This window comes from Rattus norvegicus, chromosome 9 (assembly GCF_036323735.1).
Source record: "Rattus norvegicus strain BN/NHsdMcwi chromosome 9, GRCr8, whole genome shotgun sequence".
NCBI lineage: Eukaryota > Metazoa > Chordata > Mammalia > Rodentia > Muridae > Rattus > Rattus norvegicus.
The window spans coordinates 22,395,995-22,418,604 of record NC_086027.1 but is presented as its reverse complement, the minus strand read 5'-3'; the positions used below and the strand labels follow the sequence as shown (position 1 = coordinate 22,418,604).

At 48.4% G+C, this 22,610-nt stretch overlaps 1 long non-coding RNA gene across 1 annotated transcript; it reads left to right on the top strand.

Annotated features, from left to right (window-relative positions):
- Nucleotides 1–11,380: 11,380 nt before the first annotated feature.
- On the top strand, nucleotides 11,381–12,211 carry LOC134480342 (uncharacterized). The gene is made up of 2 exons (XR_010054715.1): nucleotides 11,381–11,740; nucleotides 11,841–12,211. It is a non-coding gene; the product is annotated as an uncharacterized LOC134480342 (long non-coding RNA).
- Nucleotides 12,212–22,610: the final 10,399 nt, after the last annotated feature.

Here is a 22,610-nt window from a genome sequence, read left to right as displayed (position 1 = left end):
GACCAGAGATCAACGTTGAGTTTTGTTACACAGGAACCATCCACTGTCTTTCTCTGGAAACTGGAGCTTACCATTTGTGCTTTGTGGTTTTATTTGCTTGGCTGGCTGGCTGGTTGGTTGGTTGGTTGGTTGGTTGGTTGGTTGGTTGGTGTTGGTTTTGGGGGCGTTTCTCCTAGATAGGCTGACTGGTTAGTGAGCCCTGGGGAATCCTCTCACCTCCCCACACTCAGCACTGAGGTCAGAAGCTCACACTACCATGGCCAGATTTTCAGATGGTGCTGGGATTTGAACTTGGTTCCGCATGCGTGAGTGCACAACAAACACATCATCTGAGATCTTGGGTCTTCAATCTATTTTGAGATAATATTTATATACAGTGTAAGGTAAGGCAAAGTCACGTGACCTGGAGGCAGACTATTTGACTTCCCTCGTTCTGTTTAGATGGCTTCTATTTCTTTTTCTTGCCTAATTGCATTGTCTAGAACTTCCATTCCTGTGTTGGATAAGAGCAACAAACCTTGTCTTCCGCCATCAAATATGCAGTTAGACCTTCATCAAATTGAGGAGGTTCATATTATTTCTGGTTTATTTGATCTTTTTGTTTGTTTGCTTGTTTTAGCTTTCTGAGACAGGGTTTTTCTACATGGCTCTGGATCTCCTGAAACTAGCTTTGTAGACCAGGCTGCCCTCGAACTCAGAGGTGCCCATGCCTCTGCCTCCATAGTGCTGGGACTAAAGGTGTGCACCACCATGGCCTGACTTTATCCCGTCTTTCAATGGTGATTTTATTTTTTATTTTATAAAATGCTTTTTTCTTCCTTAACTAAGCCAATTATGTGGAGTGATATCCTCTTTGCTCTGTTGTGAAGATTAAGTTGACTAATGTTTGTATAGGAAACCATCCTTGCATTCTGGGGACGAATTTTAATATGCGGTTGAATTTGATTTGTCAGGGCTTTTGGCTTTGTTTTGGTTTGTTAGTAGTCTCCCATCTATATACAAAAGGCATTTAGCCTGAAGCTTCCTTTTCTGGTGGCGTCTTTGACTTTAATGACAGGAGATACTGGTCTCAAAGAATGAGCAGGAAATGTTCCCCTCCTCAGTGTTCTGGAAGAGCTTGGGAAGCCATGTCCCTAAGTCTCTACAGTCGTAAAGTTCAGTCATCAGCGAAGACATCGGACCGTGGGCTTCTCGTGGTTCCTGGGAGGATATGAGAGCAAATTCTTCCTTTTTGCTTATTTTAAGCTGCTTCAATTTTTCTTACTCTTTTAAAACTGCTCTTGGTAGTGTGTATTTCTAGGTATTTTTTTTTTATCTAGACTACCTGAATTGTTAGCATATGGTGGTTTTGTATTCTTTAATAATCTATTTTGTTTCAACATCAATATCAGTGTCTCCCATTACTGTGTCTAGTGCTGGTAAACTTGAGTCCTCTCTGTCTTTTCTTACATTTTATTTATGTACTTTAAAACTATTTTAATTATGTGCATATATGTGGGGGGTATATGCACATGAATGCAGATGCCCAAGGGATCCAGAAGAGAGTCCCAGATCCCCTGGAGCTAAAGTTATAGGTGGTCGTGAGCCATCCCATGTGGGTGATGGGAACTGAACCTGGGTCCTCTGCAATAGCAGCATGTGTTCCTAACCACTGGGCCACCTCCCAAGCCCCTCTGTCCTATTGATTAATTTTGCATGGATGAGTATGTGTTTCTGTGTGGGGCACACATGTGCCACAGCTCTCCTGCGGAGGTCAGAGGACAGCATGCAGGAGTTAGTTCTCTTCTTGCACTGTGTGGCTCATGGGACCAAACTCGGGCTGTCAGGTTTGGTGCCAGGAGCCTTCTCCTGCCTGCTGAGACCTCTCTCCTTTTCACAGTTAATCTAGCCGTTTCCTGAGCTTCTCAAAGAACCAGCCTTTGGATTTGTTCATTTTCTCTGCTGCTTTCTGTTCTCTGTTCCTCTCCAGTCTTCACATTTTTCTTCCTTTAGCTTTGAGGCTACTCTGCTTTTCTTTTTCTTGTTTCCAAAGTTATATGGCTAGGTGACTGACTTAGGGTGTATCTATGTATGTGCGTGTGTATATATGGTTATATGTAGCTTATATGTATAGGTGTGTATGCATATCTTGCGTATATTGTATGCACATGCATATATGTGTATGTGTGTATATGCATGTTATATATTATATGTTGTGTGTTGTGTGTCATGTGTTATATGTTATGTGTTATATGTTGTATGTTGTGTGTTGTGTGTTATATGTTATATGTTTTATATATATACAAGTTTGGTGTGTCCTATAAGCTTTGGTTCATTCTGTCCTCATTTTCATTTGTCACAGCTGTATTAGCCTTGTGGTTTATTTGATGGCTTATTGCTCACTTAAGAACATAGATAGGGGTTGGGGATTTAGCTCAGCAGTAGAGCGCTTGCCTAGCAAGCGCAAGGCCCTGGGTTCGGTCCCCAGCTCCAAAAAAAAAAAAAAAAAAAAGAACATAGAATGGAACACAATGGCTCATGCCTGTAACACCAGCGCTAGAGAGGCTAAGGCAAGAGGATCAATTCAAGTTCAAGGTCAGCCCTCCCCACAGTGTTAGCGCTGTCCCGAAAACAAAAGTGGCCTGCGTTCAGCAGGTAGCTGGAGGCGAAGGGTGAGTGTGATGGGTGAGTGTGATGGGTGAGTGTGATGGGTGAGTGTGAAGGGCAAGTGTGAAGGGTGAGTGTGAAGGGCAAGTGTGAAGGGCGAGTGTGAAGGGCGAGTGTGAAGGGCGAGTGTGAAGGGTGAGTGTGAAGGGCGAGTGTGAAGGGCGAGCGTGAAGGGTGAGCGTGAAGGGTGAGTGTGAAGGGTGAGTGTGATGGGTGAGTGTGAAGGGTGAGTGTGAAGGGTGAGTGTGATGGGTGAGTGTGAAGGGCGAGTGTGAAGGGCGAGTGTGAAGGGCGAGTGTGAAGGGCGAGTGTGAAGGGCGAGTGTGAAGGGCGAGTGTGAAGGGCGAGTGTGAAGGGTGAGTGTGAAGGGCGAGTGTGAAGGGCGAGTGTGAAGGGCGAGTGTGAAGGGCGAGTGTGAAGGGTGAGTGTGAAGGGTGAGTGTGAAGGGCGAGTGTGAAGGGCGAGTGTGAAGGGTGAGTGTGATGGGTGAGTGTGAAGGGCGAGTGTGAAGGGCAAGTGTGAAGGGTGAGTGTGAAGGGTGAGTGTGATGGGTGAGTGTGATGGGTGAGTGTGAAGGGCGAGTGTGAAGGGTGAGTGTGAAGGGTGAGTGTGATGGGTGAGTGTGAAGGGCGAGTGTGAAGGGCGAGTGTGAAGGGTGAGTGTGAAAGACCTTATTTTAAAACAGAGAGTGTGAACGCTCCAGAATTCAACTCCAATGTTTTCTTCAGTTCTCATTGGCATTGATTTCCAGGGCTCCGCAATGTAGCTGGGAAATATTTTACTCATTTGAAAGTTAAGATGTTCCTTCTGGTCTGGCACATGGACCTTCCTGGAGAATATTACACACACACACACACACACACACACACACACACACACACACTTAAGAAAAATGTTCGTTTTGTGGTTGGCCAGTGGAGTGCTCTCTGAATGTCCATAGTTGTCTCAGTGCACCTTCTGTAGCTATAATAAAACACAGGAAATGAGATGAGCTACACAGAATAGAAGGCTATTTGGTCTGCAGTTCTAGAGACTGAGACGTCCACGGTGCCACATCTGCTCAGCATCCGCTGAAGGCCGGCTCCATATTATAACACGCTAGAGGGCTCACAGGATGAGATGGAGCAAAGGTCTCAAGCTCAAGCGTCCCTTCTTTGTGTGTGAATATGACTGTGTGAGTGTGCATATGAATATGACTGTGTGTGAGTGTGTATGTGCATGTGACAGTGCGTAATGGGTATATGTGTATGAGTATGCATTTGTGTGTAACTGTGTATGAGTGTGTATATGTGTGTGAGCATGAATGTGTGTGAGTGTGTGCATGTGTGTGGGTGTTTGTGCACACGCATGCACGTGTTACTGGTGTTTTAACATAGGGTCTCATGTGTCCTAGTCAACCATTCTACCACTGGGCTACAACCCAGAGTTTCTTTGAGACAGAGTCCTATTGTGTAGCCCTTCCTAGCTTCGTCTCACAGAACTGGGACTCCGGTTATACCAACAGGCCTGGCTTCCTCTTCTAAAGCTTTCAGTGCCATTACAGAAACCCAACTGCCTTGGCTCACTCTTAATTACTTCCTTCTAGGAAAGGCCCCACCTGATAATATTGTTAACACACAAATTTGGAAATTGAATTTTCTACCTTTCTTTGTTTCTTTCTTTCTTTCCTTTTTCTTCCTTTTCCTTCCTTCCTTCCTTCCTTCCTTTCTCCCTGCCCCCCAAGACTGGATTTCCCTGTGAAGATTTCAATACCTGCATCCTTGATGGACCTATTCAAGCCATGTCATGGTGTTGGCTGAGTCTTCAATTGCCTTCTGAGTCTCTGCATCATTGCTTTTTCCTTCAATGCTGGTGAGATGCTGAAGTCCCCACAGTGATGCTGCCGTGGTCTACTTCCCCTTCCGCATCTCCGTTTTGCTTCATGTACTTCCAGGCGCTACTTCCAGTTGTATACGTGTTGACAACGTTGCATCTTGTTGCTCAACAAGTTGAACCTTTCATGGCTATAACATCCTGTGTCTGCTTTAAAGTGTTTTAGGAAAAGTACTTCTCATTTATTTTTGTCCTGTTTGTATGAGTGTTTGGTCTCAGTTAAGAGCCTCACAAGCAGTCAGGTGTGGTGGCACACTCCTTCAATCCCAGCATTTGCAGATCGTTGTGAGTTCTAGGCCAGCCTGGTCTACAAAGCAAGTCCAGTACAGCCAGGGATCTGTTACACAGAGAAATCCTATCTTGAGCCCCATCTCCCCAAAGCACAATATACATGCAGTGCCCAAGGAAGACAGAAGAGCACGTAGAATCCCCTGGAACTGGAGCTATACATTGACTCCCATGTGGATGCCGGGTCCTCTGCAAAGAGCAGCAAACTTCTTGCCATCTCTCCAGACCCTGGGTAGGTATTTTGCATGATAGTCATGTAGCTCTTTTTCGGTTATCATTTGTGTTGAATATTTTCCCCATCCCTTTATTTTAAACCTCCTTTGATATTTATGTCTAAATGATTCTTGGGAAGTGGATCAGCAAAAAGTTCAGTCCCTGGAACCTACATAGTTCTGTTCTGATCTCCATAGGCATGCCACACACATATACATCATGCATACACACAATAATAATAATAATAATAATAATAATAATAATAATAATATCATCATAAATGACATTTTAAATGAAAAAGTAATCTCCTGAGGACAGCATATTTTAAATCTGATTCATCGATCTCTGCCTTTTGATAGATTTTAATTCATTTATACTTAATGTGATAACTAGGAAAGAATTATTTACTTCTCCTATTTCGTCACCCCCTCCCAACTTAGTTTAGTTTTGTTTTGATGGTTTTGTTGTTGGGTTCACTTTGAGGTTTTTGAGATAGGGTCTCACCTAACCCCAGTCTAGCCTCCACTCTGTGCAGCCATGGATGGTCTTGAACGCCTGAACCTCCTGCCTCCCACTTCCAAAGGCAAGGATTGGCATGCACCCTCGCACTCAAGCTGTTTTTATTTTTGTTTTGTTTATATTCTCATATGTTTTACCCCATCCTCCATTGCTGTCTCTTTAAACATTTAGCTGAATTTTTGGTTTTGTTTTGTTTGCTAGATTACCATTATGACTTTCTTTATTTCTTTCTTTCTTTTGTTAGTGTTGTTGCCCTGGGATTTCAATTACCCTAATTTGTAACAACTTTTGTTTTCATAATAACAGTCTAGCTTCAACAGCAAACCCATACTCTCTTCCTCCACTTACATATCACTTCCCTTTTACTTTCTTACCTTGACAGATGATATCTTTAGACATTGTAACCCCCATTTATGGTTTGTAATACTATCTGAGGCCTTTTAGATCAAAGAACTGTCTGACAAGTGAGGAAAGTTTCAAAGGTAGAGGGCCTAGAGAGTTAACTCAGTAATTAAGAATAATTAAGAGCGCTCACTGGCTACTCTTCCAGAGGGCTGGCGCTCAGTTCCCAGCACTCTCTGGGGATCCGGCACTCTCTTCTGACCACTGTGGGCTCCAGGCACAGATGTGGTACACATAAACACACACAGATAAAACATTCATACACATAAGATAAAAACAAATAAATTTAAAAAATAAAAAGTTGCCAGGCAGTGGTGCACACCTTTAGTCCCAGCACTTGGAGGCAGAGGTAGGCTGATCTCTAAGTTTGAGGCCAGCCTGGTCTACAGAGCCAGTTTCAGTACAGCCAGGGCCACACAAAGAAACCCCACGTTGAGAAAAGCAAAATAAATAAATAAAAATAAAAGTAAATCTTAAAAAAAAAGTTTTACTTTGATAGAAGAGCGCTGAGGGAAGCATCTGGGGAGGAGGGGCACCCTAGAGACGGCTCCAGAACACCAAACCCTGGGATTGGAGTTGCGTTTTGAAGACGGAAAAAATTTGCCATGTAAATCTTTTTGTTTGTTTTTCTCCCTCTACAGGAAAAGATGTCAAAATGCTTCATTTAAGGCAAAAAAGCAAGTTACCGAGAGGCATGGTGACCTGACGTTTTGTGAGTGTGCATGTATTTACACATATTTAAAAGCATAGGAGTGAGTCTCCGTGCACAGAGGCGTGTTCACAGCTGTAATAGTGGTGCTCTGACACCAGTTGTCGCCAGCTGTCGAAGCGACGGGAGGAGGGAACCTTTCCCATCATTCCCCAGCGCATTCTATACTGTTTGTCCTGTTTACAATGAACACACATCACCTTTGTAACCCCAAGAAAGGGACTTATACTGGGGTTTTGTTTGTTTGTTTTATGTTTTGTTTCCCCCCAGCCCTGCCAGGTTAAAGGGGTGAGGAGGCATTCAATGTGTTGATGGAGTGGGAAAGGGCCTGGGAGGCAGAGGGAACAGCGTGGGCAAATGTCAGACACAAAAACACTCCCCGTGACAGGAAATGCAGCCGCTGGGCTTGCCTAGAGAACGCTGGGAGCTGCTGGGAAACAGGTGTTTCCAGGGACCCCGATACCAAGGCCTTTCACAAAAAGAGTCTTGGCATAAGGGCAGGAGAACAACTTTGATTTATAAGTTTTGCTTTATGTATTAAGGGAATTAATCAATGTGGGGAAAGAGCAAGCCCAGAGGCTGAGAAGCCTACGAGGGAAACTGTTGCAACAATTAAGGAAAGAGAAGATGGAGCTGGAGGTGAGTCAAGGCTTAGAAGAGAGAAATAGGAATGGGAGAGAGGGGGAGGCCAGACCCAAAGACTAGCCCAAGTCTATTTGCACAAGGACTGCTTGGCTTTGGCCCTGCCCAGCGTGTCAGCGGCAAAGAGCCAGGTCTGGGGATGATCAGAGAGAGGATGCCGGTGAGGGTGCTGCTGATTCATGATGAGAAGGAGGAAAGTCCCATTAACAGATCTCAGTGTCCCTTTACAACTCTCGGAGCCCCCTGACTTCAGTCTCCTGACATTGCAAATGCAGAGATGGCTCAAAGGGTAAAGGTGTTTGCCCCGGCCTGACAGCCTGAGTTTGACCCCCGGACCCCCCAGGATGGAAACAGAGAGCTAACTCTTGAACTTTCCCCCCTGGCTTTTTACATGAATCGCATGTCGTTACGCATAAATAGACAGTGACGTCAATGATGATAATATATTCAATCTATGTTTCCTGTCTTAAAAAAGAAGAGGGAACACATCCAGAGTGAGAACCAAACACCAAGACCCTTTCCCTTTGCACACAGTGAGCAGCTCTCGTTCTTCCCAGCAAGCCAGAACAACTTTGTGCTTGCCTTTGCTCTGTGTGACTTCAGGCCGTCCACATAACCTGTGTCTTGGGCTGTCTTCTCCCCCCCCCCCCCCGGAGCTGGGGACCGAACCCAGGGCCTTGCGCTTGCTAGGCAAGCGCTCTACCGCTGAGCTAAATCCCCAACCCCTTGGGCTGTCTTCTTAACACTGGGGAAATGGTACAGGTGCTTCATGTGTTTCTGGAAAGACAAAGATAAAATCTATGTAAAGAGCTCAGAAGAGGCCTCACAGTGGTGGCACACACCTTTGATCCCAGCACTCAGGAGGAAGAAGCAGGCAGATCTCTGAGTTCAAAGCCAGCCTGGACTACAAGAGTGAGTTCCAGGACAGCCAAGGCTACATTGAGAAACCTTGTCTCAAAAAAAACAAAAAGAGAGGATAGAGCTCAGAGGACCCTGGTTCGATTCCCAGCACCCACATGGCTGCTCACAACTGTCTGTAACTCTGACAACCTCACACAAACATATGTGCAGACAAAAACATACCAGTGTGCATAAAATAAAACATAAATAAATTATTTTAAAAAACAAAAAGAAAGAACTCAGAAAAGACTCGGGCTTATAGTAATTGACCCATAAACACAGATGTCCCTACAGATCCTCTACAAAGAATTGCGGGAAATCCAGCTCCAGGTCTTTGACAGACACTTGCCTTAGTTCTCTGACATCTGCTCCTGGGTCCAGCCTTAAACTCTGCCTTACTGGTCTGGTCTAGCAGAGCTTCAGGCTCTCTGGGATGTTTGCTATTTCTGCCTGTTATCATGCACCTTAGTGCTAGTTTGTTTGCTCTGTCAGAGAGTCAGTCATCAAACACATCAGATCCTGCTCCAGACCATTGCTAGGGGCTGAAATGACAACAGAAATTATGGCCTGGGCCTTCCTTCAAGGAACTTCTGCTCCCTGCTTCCCTCCTGTGATGACTCATTAAACACGCACGAAGCGCTCCTCTAGGCCACACACAGGCGCTCTGTTTCTGGTTTCTGTTGCCTGCATTTGGATACAAAGAAATTATTCACGGAGTCACTTCCAGGAGTTATTTAGTTTCTAATCTTTCATTCTTTTTTCCTAGGTAACTACCTTGGACCCACATTCTAGATCACACAGAGGCCGCCACACAGACTAGAGAATTCTTCCGCATCTCCCCTTGCTAAAGGCCTGGCGCTGGTTCCCAGAGCCTATGAACACTGACTGAGCCAAGTTTGTGGGGCAGATAAGGAACAATCCCAAATCAAGCCCCAGGGACATCTCCACCCAGTGGATCATTCAATCAGTTTTTTTTTTTTAATACTCTTTTCATCTTGATTTATCGTATATCCCTGTGCACATGCATGCAGGCATGCGTGTCACAGCAGATGGATGGAGATCAGAGGTTACTTTGCAGGAATCAGTTCTCTTCTCTACCATGTGGGTTCCAGGAACTGATCCCAGGTCATTAGGCTGGGCAGCAACCCCCCTTCGCCCACTGAGCCATCTCAATGGCTCCCGATTGGCTTATCCTTTCCCAAAACATTTATCTAAAAGCTCTAAAGCTCCAGTGGAGGCCTTGAGGATGTGACTCGGATGAAGTTCCTACCCATGCAATCTACACAGCAACGTCCCATCGTCCAGCAATGTTCTGGGCCATCTGGGAGACAGATGTGAGCACACAAGGACATAAATAGGTCTCTGTTTTTATGATCTAGACCCACAGGCTCATGCTGGAGGATGATAAGCTAGATGTGACTAGACTAAATCAGCCATATACCCGTGTGCTCAGTACCTACCCTCTCTGGGCTTCCGCTCGCTGTGAAAGCTTTCTTGTCTGCCTGGCTGTGTATGCATGTGAGGGTTGACACAATGCGAGTGCTGTCTCAGGTACTTCAGTTATTCCGAGTCGGCACGTAGACAGATCAACACACAGACAGTGCAGAATAAAGCAGTAGAGACCCAAGGCATCCTGGGAGTACGGAGAGGAGCATCACAATGCCAGGTGCCACTCAGCCCGAGAAAAAAAGAGGGCATGGACGCAGATGGTCTGCCCCTTTATCTAACCCTGTGTCTCTGATACCCACTGGTCACCCGCAGGGCAAGCATCTAACAGATGGAGTAGGTGGGAAAGGGTTAAAAATGGACACTGGGTGGAGCTGGGTGGGTTGAGCACTTGCCTGGCATTCAGGAAGCCCTGGCTTCAATCCCCAATACCACATAAACCAGGCATGGTGGATCACGTATGTAATCCTAGCAGCTAAGAGATAGAAGCAGGAGGTCCACTGACCTTCATGCTGTGGGACATTCACACCACACTTATCACACACACACACACACACACACAAACACACACAAACACACACACAGGCACACACACACTAATAAATAAAAATAGGCTATAAAACATGCAAGCTCTACCTCTCTTCATCAAAGATACACGAGTTGCCACAGACCCAACCCTCACCAGGCACACGGCAGGCAAGACAGTGCCCGCTTTTCTTAGTCATGCTACCTGGACCCCTATTCTCCAAAGCACCTGCAGCAACCATAAGATGTTGTAGGTAGGGGACAAAAGAGCAGGGGCAACTCCCATTCATATCCCTTACTAGACCCTTTAGTTCCATGTCCCTGAACAACTCTTTCATCAGCCCCGTGGAGGGAGGACAAAGGCTCCCCCTTGCAGATGGGAAGAAGGACAGCACTCTTAGGCACTTGGTTCAAACTGGCAGTGGGTTGACAGGGTTAGAAAAACAGGGTGGGCTACATTAGCATTTGCCCTTTAACCTCCCCTCATTTTGCTTCACACATGGGTGTGCGGAGAAACCTAGTCCTAGTCCGCATGGGGGCAGGGATGTAGCCCTCGGGTGGGTAGAGGAAGGAAAGACAGAGACTTCTGTGTAGAAGAAAGACTTGAATCTGAGATAAGAGGTCCAGAACTGCAGGAGAGATGGATAAGACTGGCAGGAGAGAAGTTAGCTCTTGGAAAACACCGAGGGCAGGGCGGAAGTCAGCCTGTTCTCCACCCCGTCACAACAGCATACTAACATGAGACCATCCCTTGTCTACTAGCCTCTCCCCAACACCACCTGACCAGGCAGCCTCATTCCTAGTCCTGTGCCCACAGGGATCAGGATGTGGGCAATGCAAGCAGACAAGCCCTGACGTAGACAGCCCCACGACCCCCAAAAGAAGCCTCCCCCACAGCCGTAAGTCAAATAGTCCTTGTGGTTTGGCCACCGGCCAAGCGCCCACACCCCAGCTCACGGGACCGCAACTTCCCTGTTGCATCAGGTTACACAGCGCGTGCACACAAGCCGGGAGCTTGTTACACAACCTTGGTGCGCGTCCTCGACACCCACACCCTCCGGGTAGCCTGCGGGTCACACAGAGGAAACCGCAGCCTTGTGTGTGGAGGGTACAGGCTCTATTCCAGACTCTTGGCATCTAGACCTGGGGGATGAACGGGTAGGGAGCGTGTGTTTGGGGTGGGGGTGGGGATGTGAAGGCTCCTGGCTGGGAGCCAGGGGTTGGGAGCTCTCCCAGTGGCTTGCTGTGGAACCTCAGGAGCTCACATCTGGGAGCCGGCTTCCTTCCTTACACCATAATGGTCCAATGCCAGTCAGCTTGCTCGAACCCCTACCAACCCCTCTTTCTTGATGAAAGCAGAGGTGGGGGTCAGATGAGAGAACTTCTGAACGAGCCTTTTCTTCTTTTATTACACATGTTAGTCTGGTCAGTCCTCTCCTTCTATCATGTGTGTACTGACTGGGTCTTGAGCTCTGATTGCCCTCTGAGCCATCTCACCTGACCTACGGGGGAGACCTTTCCTGTTGGAATTCTTCCGTAAGAACTGAGCCCTTCTATCAAGCTTACAGGGTAGGAAAGGTAATTTTCTTCTGTGCACTTTTTTGTTTAAAAAATAATCATTTTTATTAGAATGCAATTACATCACTTCTGTGCAATTTTTCTCTCCATTATCTTATAGCAAACGTGTCTCATTCGACTTCATAATAAGTGAGGGGAGGGGCGCAGTTGATCCATGGACCTCCCCCAGACCCAGGTACCCTCAAACTCAGAAGAACAGTAAACCGGTGTTTCACTAAGCATTTGTGGCAAACGGGTGCAAATAAACCCAGGGATCCTTGATAAAAACATGGTTTACACATCTCCTTCACTTGGTCACCACCATGCCAAGCCAGAACAAGATGAGAGATGTCTTGGGCTGAGGTGCCTTCTATAGGAGGTAACCCTAGAGACATTCTAGGTACTGCTGGAAGCTGGGGTCCAGTAGGCCGAAAGGTCAGCGCTCAGGCAGCCATGGAGACCTAGAAGGGCATCAGGACCAGATGGTCAAGATAGTCACTGCCAAACACAAGAACCAAACCTTAAGCACCCGCCCAGAACCTGCATCCTGCATCCTGGCTCTGCAGACAGGTAATGATACAGAGGCCCGGGGAGGTCCTGCCACCTTTCTAAACTTACTTAGATCTGCAGTGACCCCTGCTGGCTCTGGCCAAAATCAGCCATCTGGCAAGAAGGCTTGGCTCTCCTGTCCCCTCTCCACTCACTGCTTTTCTGTCGTGCTCTCCACTAGCTTTGACCCAGACCTGTCAGGGTTCCCCCATGACCATGAAGAAGGGTCCCCCTTCTTCCTTCCATCCCTATAGGCGGAATGTCGCCTTTGTAAGGCAACATGTTCCTGAGTTCTGGGCCAGCGCTGGGGATGTGACGACACAGGACTCAGGAAGACTGCTGGATCCTTATCAAGGGCAGCCAACCCTGGAAGATCAAGGCCACCGCACCAACAGCAAACCTCTGTTGACTTTCCCAGGAAGGGAGCCAACCCCTTAGAGCAGATGATGCCTAAGAGATAAATACCATGCCTGCATCAGTCCAGTTCTCAAGTGAGAAACTGAGGCACGGAGTTTCTTTCAAAAAATAAGTAATAAAGCAGATGGTGAGTCTTGGCTTGGAAAGCGCTAAGCTACCACCAACTGTGCTGTCACCACCATCACCACCCCCATCCCCTCCCCCCCACCCCCGGTAACTTGTCCCAAGGCCACCACTAGTACTCAATGTACAGTCTTATCTGCCCGGTGCTCGCTGCTTTGGGGAAGGGTGACTCAGTAGGCCTTGCCCATGCCCTTCAGAAATGGCCCTGTCATCTACATGTGAGTGTCATTGAACTCTCCCTTGGAAACCTACAGATTCCAGTTTCGTGCCCGAGACTCACCCTCCTCAATAAAAGCAGCTTAAATGGAGCTGACCCCGCCTCCATCTGTGGGAGGGGTGGAGTGGGGGCGGGGGTGACATGACACACACCTGGTCATTCAAGCACCAGCACATTTTGTCCACAGTGACTGGCTGAGAAAGGACAGATGACCAACCCTGGCCCAATCAAAGGCAGACCCATGATTTTCCTGAAGCTGCTGGGAACAAAGAAAAGCTTTCCATTCTGAGGCTGCTGAACAAGGGGTGTGTGGGGTGTGTGTGTGTGTGTGTGTGTGTGTGTGTGTGTGTGTGTGTCAGGAGGAGCTGTTAGGAGCTTTGCCTGGGGGACATTATGCCAAAGAAGGAAGTCCACACAGGACAACAGAGGCCAAAGTCCTGACAACACATTGTCCAGGCTGTGCCAAGGACAGACCCACCCCTGAACTTCTCAGTGTCAGAAATCAATAAATACACAGACACACACACACACATACACACACATAGACACAGACACACACATAGACACAGACACACAGACACACACACAAACACAAACACACAGACACACACACACAAACACAAACACACAGACACACACACACCCAAACACAGACATACACACACACACAAACACACACACACACACACACACACACACACACACACACACACACACTGGCCCCTATTCTTGTCTTCACCTCATATGAGTTGAGTTCCCGCTCTTTGAAACTAAGATCTTTCAAAGCCGCCCCCAAACTCCCAGTGTAAATCATTGCTAATGGCTCTGTCTCCCTGGCTTCAGGTTCTGTGCTTATATAGACATGTTGGACATCTTTAAAATAAAGATCGACATCGCTGGTCACTCCTTCCTTCAGGATATACTGCCTCGGTTCCTTTTCAAAGGTCCCTCTCCCCGTCCCATGTCATTCCTCCTCTCCTCCTCCCCAGCACCCCCTCCATCCCTTCACTGGCTCCCTTTGTCTGCAAGTAACAGACACCAACTGCAGTTCCATAAGCAAACAAGAAAGAACACACTGGGAAAAGACTGAGCTACATCAGAGGGTAGACTGGGAGGCTGGGACACACTTGGGAACAGGGTGGACTTGACTCCACTCTGCTCCAAAGACCTCTGTGTCCCAGGTTACGATAGTCAAAGTCTAGGCTGACCACTCCCCCCCTCCCTGAGTTCAGACCCCTTTCCTATAACATGGACGTGAAATAGAACCCCCATCCCCGGTAGGATGGTTCTGAAGGGATGGACCCCTCCTCCAACTCTGGTATGGGAGAGATCGTATGACTTTTCAGGCCATGAGACAGAGAGGCAGCATCTCCAAAGGGACACCAGAGACAGGAAGTCATGAAATGAGCGTGGCTGTCTTCCTGGATTCTCAGGGTTTACTCTGTGTCCACTCCCCCCACTCCTACAACTTCCCTCCTAGCACCCAGGTCGGCTTGCTCACCTCCATTAGAGGTCTAGCTGCCACCAACAGGCCTACACTTTCCAGTACTGACCTGCAGCCTGGAACTGTCACCTGAGTCCGGCCCCTTCAACCTAGGAGGCTCACAGACCTTTAACTCATGGGTACACTAACCTGTCCTGCCCACCAAATCTCTCCTTTCTTTTTTTTCCCAGGCGGAGGTTTATAATGTCACCTTGTCTGCCCTGGAAGTCACAGAGAGCCAGCTGCCTCTGTTTCCTGAGTCCACCATACCTATCCCCCAGTGCACTCCTTTTTCAGGGCAATTACCACCCCCATCCCCCGAAACTGGGAGCCATTAAGCCATACTAAAGGTCCTGCCTGGTTGAGGGCCTCTTTGGCCACTCTCCTCTCTGCCACTGCCAGGTTCGTGCAGCTAACTCTTTGGCAGAGATTCCTAACCATCACCCCTTCTCCAGTAATATGATTCTAACTAGGGCAATGGCTGCCCAGAAGAAAAAGACACATTTGTCAAAACTACCCTAAACCTGCTGTTTACTACAAACAAAAAATTCCTCCGGTAACTAGCTGGGGTTATTGTGACCAATCTCCAAGCAACGATGTTTAGGCAGACATAATACACAAAAACGTGTATCCTTAACGCAGAGTATACCCTTCTCTGTCCTCTTTCCTCCTCTCTACTGACTCGATTGTGATGTAATGGCTGGAGGTGCAGAAGCCATCTTGGGTTATGAGGCATAAGAGCAGAGTTCTTGGCAGTGGGAGTCTCTTGCTCCTGACCCATTGCCGTCATCTTTTCAAGTTCATCTTTAGCGTCACTTCCTCAGAGAAGCCTTCCCAGATTCCCACAAGTCCAAAAGGGAGTCTCTCACTGGGAACTAATCCACTTTTTATGTAATAATTGTTTTTTAAATAATTTTATTTTATTCAACTTGCACACAATGTCCAAGAAAGCATGAACTGAACCTGTTTTACATCATTGACTCCCCAGGGCCTGGAATAGTCACTCAACAAATCCTAGTGACTAATGACTGAGGGAAGGAGCAGCTGAACTGCACGGCTTGCTACTTCGTTTGACTTTATTTTGTGTTGTTACATTCTGGAAAAGGGTATCCCACATCCCAGGCTGGCCTCGAACTCACCATGTAGCCAAACATAACCTTGAACGTCTGGTCCTCCTGTGAAGTGGAAGTTTCTGGAGATGTCACGTGACGCAGACTCACGTGGTGTTTTGCTGGAGCGAGACCCATGGGAGGACACGTGATGTTTGGAGGGAGGATAAATGGGACTCTGTGGACGGTCGCAGTGTGCTTGCATAGCTAGCCTTGCACTGCTTCACCGGTCTCCAGTTCTCATCCCTGCTCATCTTCACTTCATAGAGAGAGAGGCAAGGCTGAGAGCTTCTGGGATCCAGTTGGTCCTGGTCACTCTGGCTGACAGGTGCTGATTCAACAGAGGCCTGGTACTTTCTACTAGACCATGCCGCCATTGCTGATTTATGTTTGCTATCCTGACACTACCGACCTGGACTGCTGGTACCCTGACAAACAGATTGGAATCACCCCAAGAACTACTTCTAAACAGGTCCCACATCCCCCTCTTACCATCTTTTCTCCCCTACCTTTGGATGATGGGCTTAAAAGAGGGGTCAAAGCATTTGGAAAACCCTTATTAAAAAGTAGGTTTAAAAAAAAAAAATCTAAGCCTACGCTCCTGAGTGCTGGCATTACAGGATTGAACCATGTGAGGCTAGAGATTGAACACAGGAGTTGGTATATGCCAAGCAAGCATTTCTCAACTTGAACTACATCCCTAGCCTTGAACCTCAAATTTCAAATGAAATTCCTGCAGCCTTCACTGCCCAGGTCACACTGTGCAGCAGCTATCGCACAGACAGACTCAACCACACTCACCTTCTAGTTTCTCCCTTGCCATCATACTCCAGGGAAGTTTACAATGCACCCATAACTCCGACTTCAGTGTATCCAGCGCCCTCTTCTGGCCTCTAGGGGCACCTGCACTCATGGGCACATACACAGATGCACACATGCACATAATTAAAAATAAATCTTTTGAGATGGAGACATAGCTCAGTGGTTAAGCCAAGTACTCTGCCAGTTGTTCTTGCAGAAGACACACATAAAATAAATCTAAAGAAGGTTTTAGGGGTTGGGGATTTAGCTCAGTGGTAGAGCGCTTGCAAGGCCCTGGGTTCGGTCCCCAGCTCCGAAAAAAAGAAGGAAAAAAAAGGTTTTATTATTTTAATATTTCGATATTAATTTATGGGTGTGTTTTGCCTGCGTGCTTGGTGCCCATGGAGATCAGAAGAGGGATCATATCCCCAGGTACTGGAGTTACAGATGGTTGTGAGCTGCCATATGGATGCTGGGAACAGAACCTGTGTCTTCTGCAAGGGCAGCAAGCGCTCTTAACTGCTGAGCCCTCAGTTAAGAGATGCGCCAATATGATCTTCTATCTGGGATCATTTGTTTCCCACAACCAAGTCTGGAGCAGTGGGTCTCAGAGTCTCAGCAGACAGACAGGTTCATCCTGCGAGAAGTGGCTCCCAGGAGACATGGTACCCACCGTTCTGTGTGAGTGGTCAGCCAGCCACTGGGAAAGAGGCATCCCAAAGCACAGGAACCTCTCTCGGGTCCTGCCTTTCCAGTGCCCATTAGTTGCTTTCTCTAATAGCCACAACCTGATGCTTCCTTTCTCTACCTCTGTTCCCCACCTTTGGGATCCTCCAAAACAATAAGGCAGGAGGAATAACGAATGGCGGGGTAGCTTCTACCAGGCTGCAAACGTGCCTGGGTGGGGTTAGTATTTATCTGTCTCTGCCTTCTTACCTTGGCACAAGGGTCATCACAGGCATTTAGGAAGTAGTATCCACTGGATAAAAAAGCAATCTGGGGCGTGACTTTGAGGGAAAGAAAAACTCAGTTTGAGTGACAATTTGAGGTGTTTGAGGTCCCCTGGATGCTCTGAGAGGCTGGCGGGGAGAGTCTCCTCCATGTCCTCAGGAAGTTGTGTGTCCAGTCAGGAGAGGTTTGGAAGTTCAGTATTGTTGGGAATTTGAAACCTTCTCCTCCTGGCCTTCATGCCTGGGTGACCCTAATTGGCTATTGTCTCAGATGCTCAAGCTGTTCCTCTGATAGAGTACAAAGAGGCTGCAGTTATGGGGCCACTGGAAATCAGTCCAGACATACAGAGTCTTCCAGGCCATTGTCCTCAACCCTCTCACCTTCCTTCCAAAGGGAAACCTTTGTCCTCTGGAATAGCAGCAGGTTCTCTTAACTATTAAGCTGTCTGCCTAGCCTGAGAGCAATAGAGAATCCAACCACATCCTCCGGCGTCTAGGAGTGCACTCACGGGCACACACACACACACACACGGGCACACGCACCCCTGCACAATCACATACACTGTGCACAGAAATTAAATGGCCTGGCTCTGTGGCACAACCTTTAACCCCAGCCCCCAGGAAGCAGAAATAGGAGGTGAGTTTGAGGCCAGTTTGGTCTACATCGAGAATTCCAAGGCAGCTAGGATGCATAATGAGACCCTGTCTCAAAAAACAATTAATTAACTAATTAATTGATTGATTAATCAGTTAAAAGACTTGGGAAATGGCTGGTTGCGTTATGTGCTCTTTAAATGTGGCCGTCACTCCCGTGTCAATGTGTCCTGAGACAAGAGAGGATCTTCTTAGGAGTGGGTTACAGTGGCCAAGGGGAGATGGCTCAGCCAGTTTATTTTCCAGGAGTCTGGGTGGCAGCCTCTACCCCTCTTCAGGCTCTCTGTAACCCCACCCTCCATTCTCCTGTCTCCATGACTCAGTGGGCCTTCAGCCTCTCCAGTCGCCAGCCTGTCTGCCCAGCTCTCACGCCTGATGCAGAGATAAGCACATCCAACGATAGTATTGTTTCTTACTTCCCGGGGTTCTTAAGTGTGATCCTAGAGGGTGATGGGATTAGCCAGGCAATTTAGGGACTGGGAGGCCTGAGAGAGGCTGCTCCAAGCTGTCCGCGTCCTCGTCCTCAAAAGTAATATAGGTAGCTGAGTTTGGAGAGGAGGGTCAGGGAACAGCTGTGGCCTGAGCTTCTGGAACATTCTGTCACCCTCAGATGTGTGTGTGTGTGTGTGTGTGTGTGTGTGTGTGTGTGTGTGTGTGCGCGCGCGCATGTGCACATGCACTTGACCTAATGTAGAGGGAGAAACTACCCAGCTAAGTGGAAACATAGGACACCCTAACCCTATGGTCTCAGGGACGCTGACTGATAGCAAGCATGGGAAAGAGCTCAGATCATCTGGCCCCTGAGCCTGTGAGAAGTTGAGCAGGCAGGGGGGAGGGGAGAGAAGCCTGGGGGATGCAGTGTTCTGACTTCATCTGTGGTAGAGTCAGCCAGGGGAGAGGCCTTCCTCCTCTCCAGCCAGGGCGGGCCGAGTCTCCCTCCCTAGTCCCCAGTACTCCCAGTACAGCCACTCTCATGATCTCACTGCCATGAGGCGGGCAGGCAGGCGGCCAGGAACCTGGGACCTGCCAAAATCTACATGCTCCAGAGACCACCATGGCCTGGGTGTTCCCTAGTTAACCTCCATCCACCCAAACACACGCCTGTGACACACATTGCCCCGCTGAGAGTGTGTTTACTCCAGACAACCTGGCCTACCTCTTTCTCTGACAAGGCTTAGGGGAAGCTAGTCCCTTGCTATGTCTGTCAGCTAAACACCCCAACTCCTCCTCCTCGGCCCCCTCCTAATACTATTAAGTTCCACTTAGCTGCCATGAGACTCTTCCGTGAGTAACTTCTCATGACTTCACAAGGGTGCAGTGATGACAAGAAGAGTCCGTATGTAGGGACGGAGCTGGAGGAAGTTATGTGGACCAAGAGGAATGGGTTGAGCTCACTCTAGCGACTTCAGCGGTGTCTGTGGTTGTGATGGTAGAGATGTTAGGAGTCAACGTGGTAGTAATGCTATGCTGGAGTCAGTGGTGTGAGGACGCTACAGGTGATGGAGGCGATGGAGTGGGGATGTTAGGGATGACAGGGTGGGTAGCAGTGGTTTGTGTGGAGGTGATGAGATAGGTGGGTGGTAGAAGTGATGCCATGGGTGAGACAAAGATGTTACAGGTGGCAGATGTGACAGAGTGGAGGTATGAGAGTTGTCAGCGAGTTGGTGGCCGTGGTGACAGTGGACATGATAGCGGTGAAGGTGGTAGGAATGGAGGTGCTGATGGTGGAGATGGTGATGATGATGCGGAAGTGACAATGATGATGACAGTGGAGGTGGTTATGGTGATGGCGGTGGAGGTGGTTGTGGTGGTGGTGGTAAAGCTGGTCATGGTGATGGTGGAGGTATCCATGGTGATTATGGTGGAGGTGGTCATGGTGATTATGGTGGAGGTGGTCATGGTGATGGTGGTGGTGGAGGTAGTCATGGTGATTGTGGTAGAGGTGGTCATGGTGATGATGGTGGCAGAGATGGTCATGGTGGTGAAAGTGGTCATGGTGATAGCGGCAGAGCTGGTCATTGTGATGGTGATAGAGGTAGTCATGGTGATGGTGGTGGGAGTGGTCGTGGTGATGGTGATTATGGTGAAGGTGGTCATAGTGCTGGATGTGGCCATGGCAATGGTGGTGGAGGTGTTCATAGTGATGGTGCTGGAGGTTGTCATGGTGATGGTAGTAGAGGTGGTCATGGTGATGGTGGCTGATGTTATGTCTATATATTGGTGGTCATGGAGACGTCAGGATGCTGGTGATATTGAGGGATTGGTAGTGATGCTGCTGATGGTAGTCAAATAGCTATGGTGGTTGTAGAAGTGGTTTTGAGATGACTAGGGATGTCTCCTTTCCCTCTCAAGTATAAATAGAGCACCAGCAATGACCCTGAAGATTCAGGGACGTCAGAGTAATTACTAATTCTCCAAGACAATCACTTGAGAGAGCCCTGAGCAATTGGGTAGCACCCTCTTCTCACTCCCTGCCACAGCAAAATGTAATGAATGCCTTCTTAGACAGAAAGAGAGCATTCCTCCAACTTGAAGCAAATTTCATCTGACACAGAATCTAACATGGCTACCTCTAAGAAGGAGAACAAAGGCTAGTCTTGGGAGACAGAAAAACCTAAAATCCCAACGAAATGGAGTCACTATGGGTCCAAACCTCACCCCAAGGCTGGAATCACCTTTCTTACTGGCAGTTGTTGTGAGTTGACATAAAAACCCTTAAAAAAGAGCCCTGGCAAAGAATTGTGGCTCAAAAAATGGTGAATATTTTTCATCTTGTTTTCCAAGCAAGCCCCACCTCCCCCACCCCCTACTCCTCATCCTCCACCCTACCTCCCCCATCCCCTATCCCACCTCTGGTTCCCATACCCTTCTGGATATGCATTTTCCACAGCTACTGTAACAATTACCATCAACACAACAGCTTAAGACAAGAGAAACTTACTATCCCAGTTCTGTGATCACCGTCTAAAGTCCTGGGGTCAGCAGAGCCAGGCTCTTCAAGTCTGTCTTTACCTGAGTGGTCACATGCCCTCACCCTTGGATCTGTTTCCTATTGTTTCCTACAAAGCACTTACCTGACTGAGTACACACCTCATTTTAATAGGACCCCATCTCCGTCCTTACCTTAGTAACATCTACAAAGATTATTTCCAAATAAGATCACTCACTCAAATCTGAGGCACACCCTCTACATTCAACCCATTTTACATCCTCTATCTCCTAGGGAACCAAACCTAATTCCCTGCCACCTGGCACAACCATGGCCCAGCCTCAAGCTGTTCCCCAGCCCTGTGGCCTCTGGGCCCTGAGCCTATCCACGGAGCCGCCTTGGGCTCCGTGCAGGAGCGTGCGTGCCTATGTTGAGCTCTGATTCCCTTTTTCACTTGGCGGTGAGAAAGGGGGATTCTAGGCTTCAGCAGAGCCCACGGGGGCCTCTCTGCTCGGAAATGCTTCTTCCTCTCCTACTGGCAACCGTTTGATTTGGCCGGGGCCCAACTGGCAGGCTCAGCAACTGAGGAGCCTGGGGGGCGAGGGAGGGAAGGGTGAGGGGCAGGCGGATCCCTCTTCAGGCTCAGGCCCTGGGAGTGGGGCCAATGACGGGCCTCCCTGCTGGCTGGCTCCTGCCCACCAACCCCCTCTGGCTTCTCCTCCTCCTTGGACTCCTGTCCTCCCACAAAGGGGAATTCTGGAGACCCTCCACCACCCTCCCCAGCCAAGAGGAAGACGTGCGGAGGAGAAGCAGCAGCTGGCAAAGCAAGAATCACAGAGTCAGAGCAATCAGCGGACCCTGCCCATCAGCTCCTAGGAGCCCTGGATATTCCTGGAGGGCACTCTAGGACATCCTGGACTCTTCTCAAAATCTAGATCCCCTGTCCCCTGTCCCTGAAATGTTCTAAAACTCGTCTATCCCTAAGTCACTTGCCTTCCTCTTCCAGGGCTCCTTTGGATCCCCAAGCTGTTGAACTTTCTTCTGAAAAGGGTCTCCCTTAGGAGGAGCAGAGCAAGAAACGATGCTTTCAGTCCCAAGAAAGTCCCATGACTTCTCACGAGAAGTTGGTAGACAAGTACCTGGGGCCAGGGGAGCCTGCTTGAGGGTTCGTTTAAGTCATAGCTCTGCACCGAACACCTGGGTGACCCCGGACAGGCGAGCTTCGATTTCCTGTCCTAAACATGAAGACGTGAAGAGCTAATGTTCAGAGTTGCAAGGGTGAAGTCACATCACCCTGAAGAGAATAGGTACTCACCAATAATGCCAGGAGCATGGGGGAGGTGGTGGGATAGCGATGCTAGAAGTGTGGAGGATGCTGGTGGGTATGCAAGGACGACCTGCCTGTAACTCCAGCCTCCGAAAGCAGAGACAGGAGCCCACCAGCTAGCTGGCTAGCAAAACTAGCCATTTCAGCAAGCTTTGGGTTTCAGAGGCCATGCCTCACTGAGTAAGGCGGAAGACTGATTGAGGAGGGCGTCCTATAAGAACCTTTGGCCTCTAGACCTAGGCTTCCCCACACATACAGAACAGATGTGCAACTTGATGTTCATGCGGGTCCCAAACAACTGGAGCAGGGGCCATCCCAAAAGCTGGCCTCAG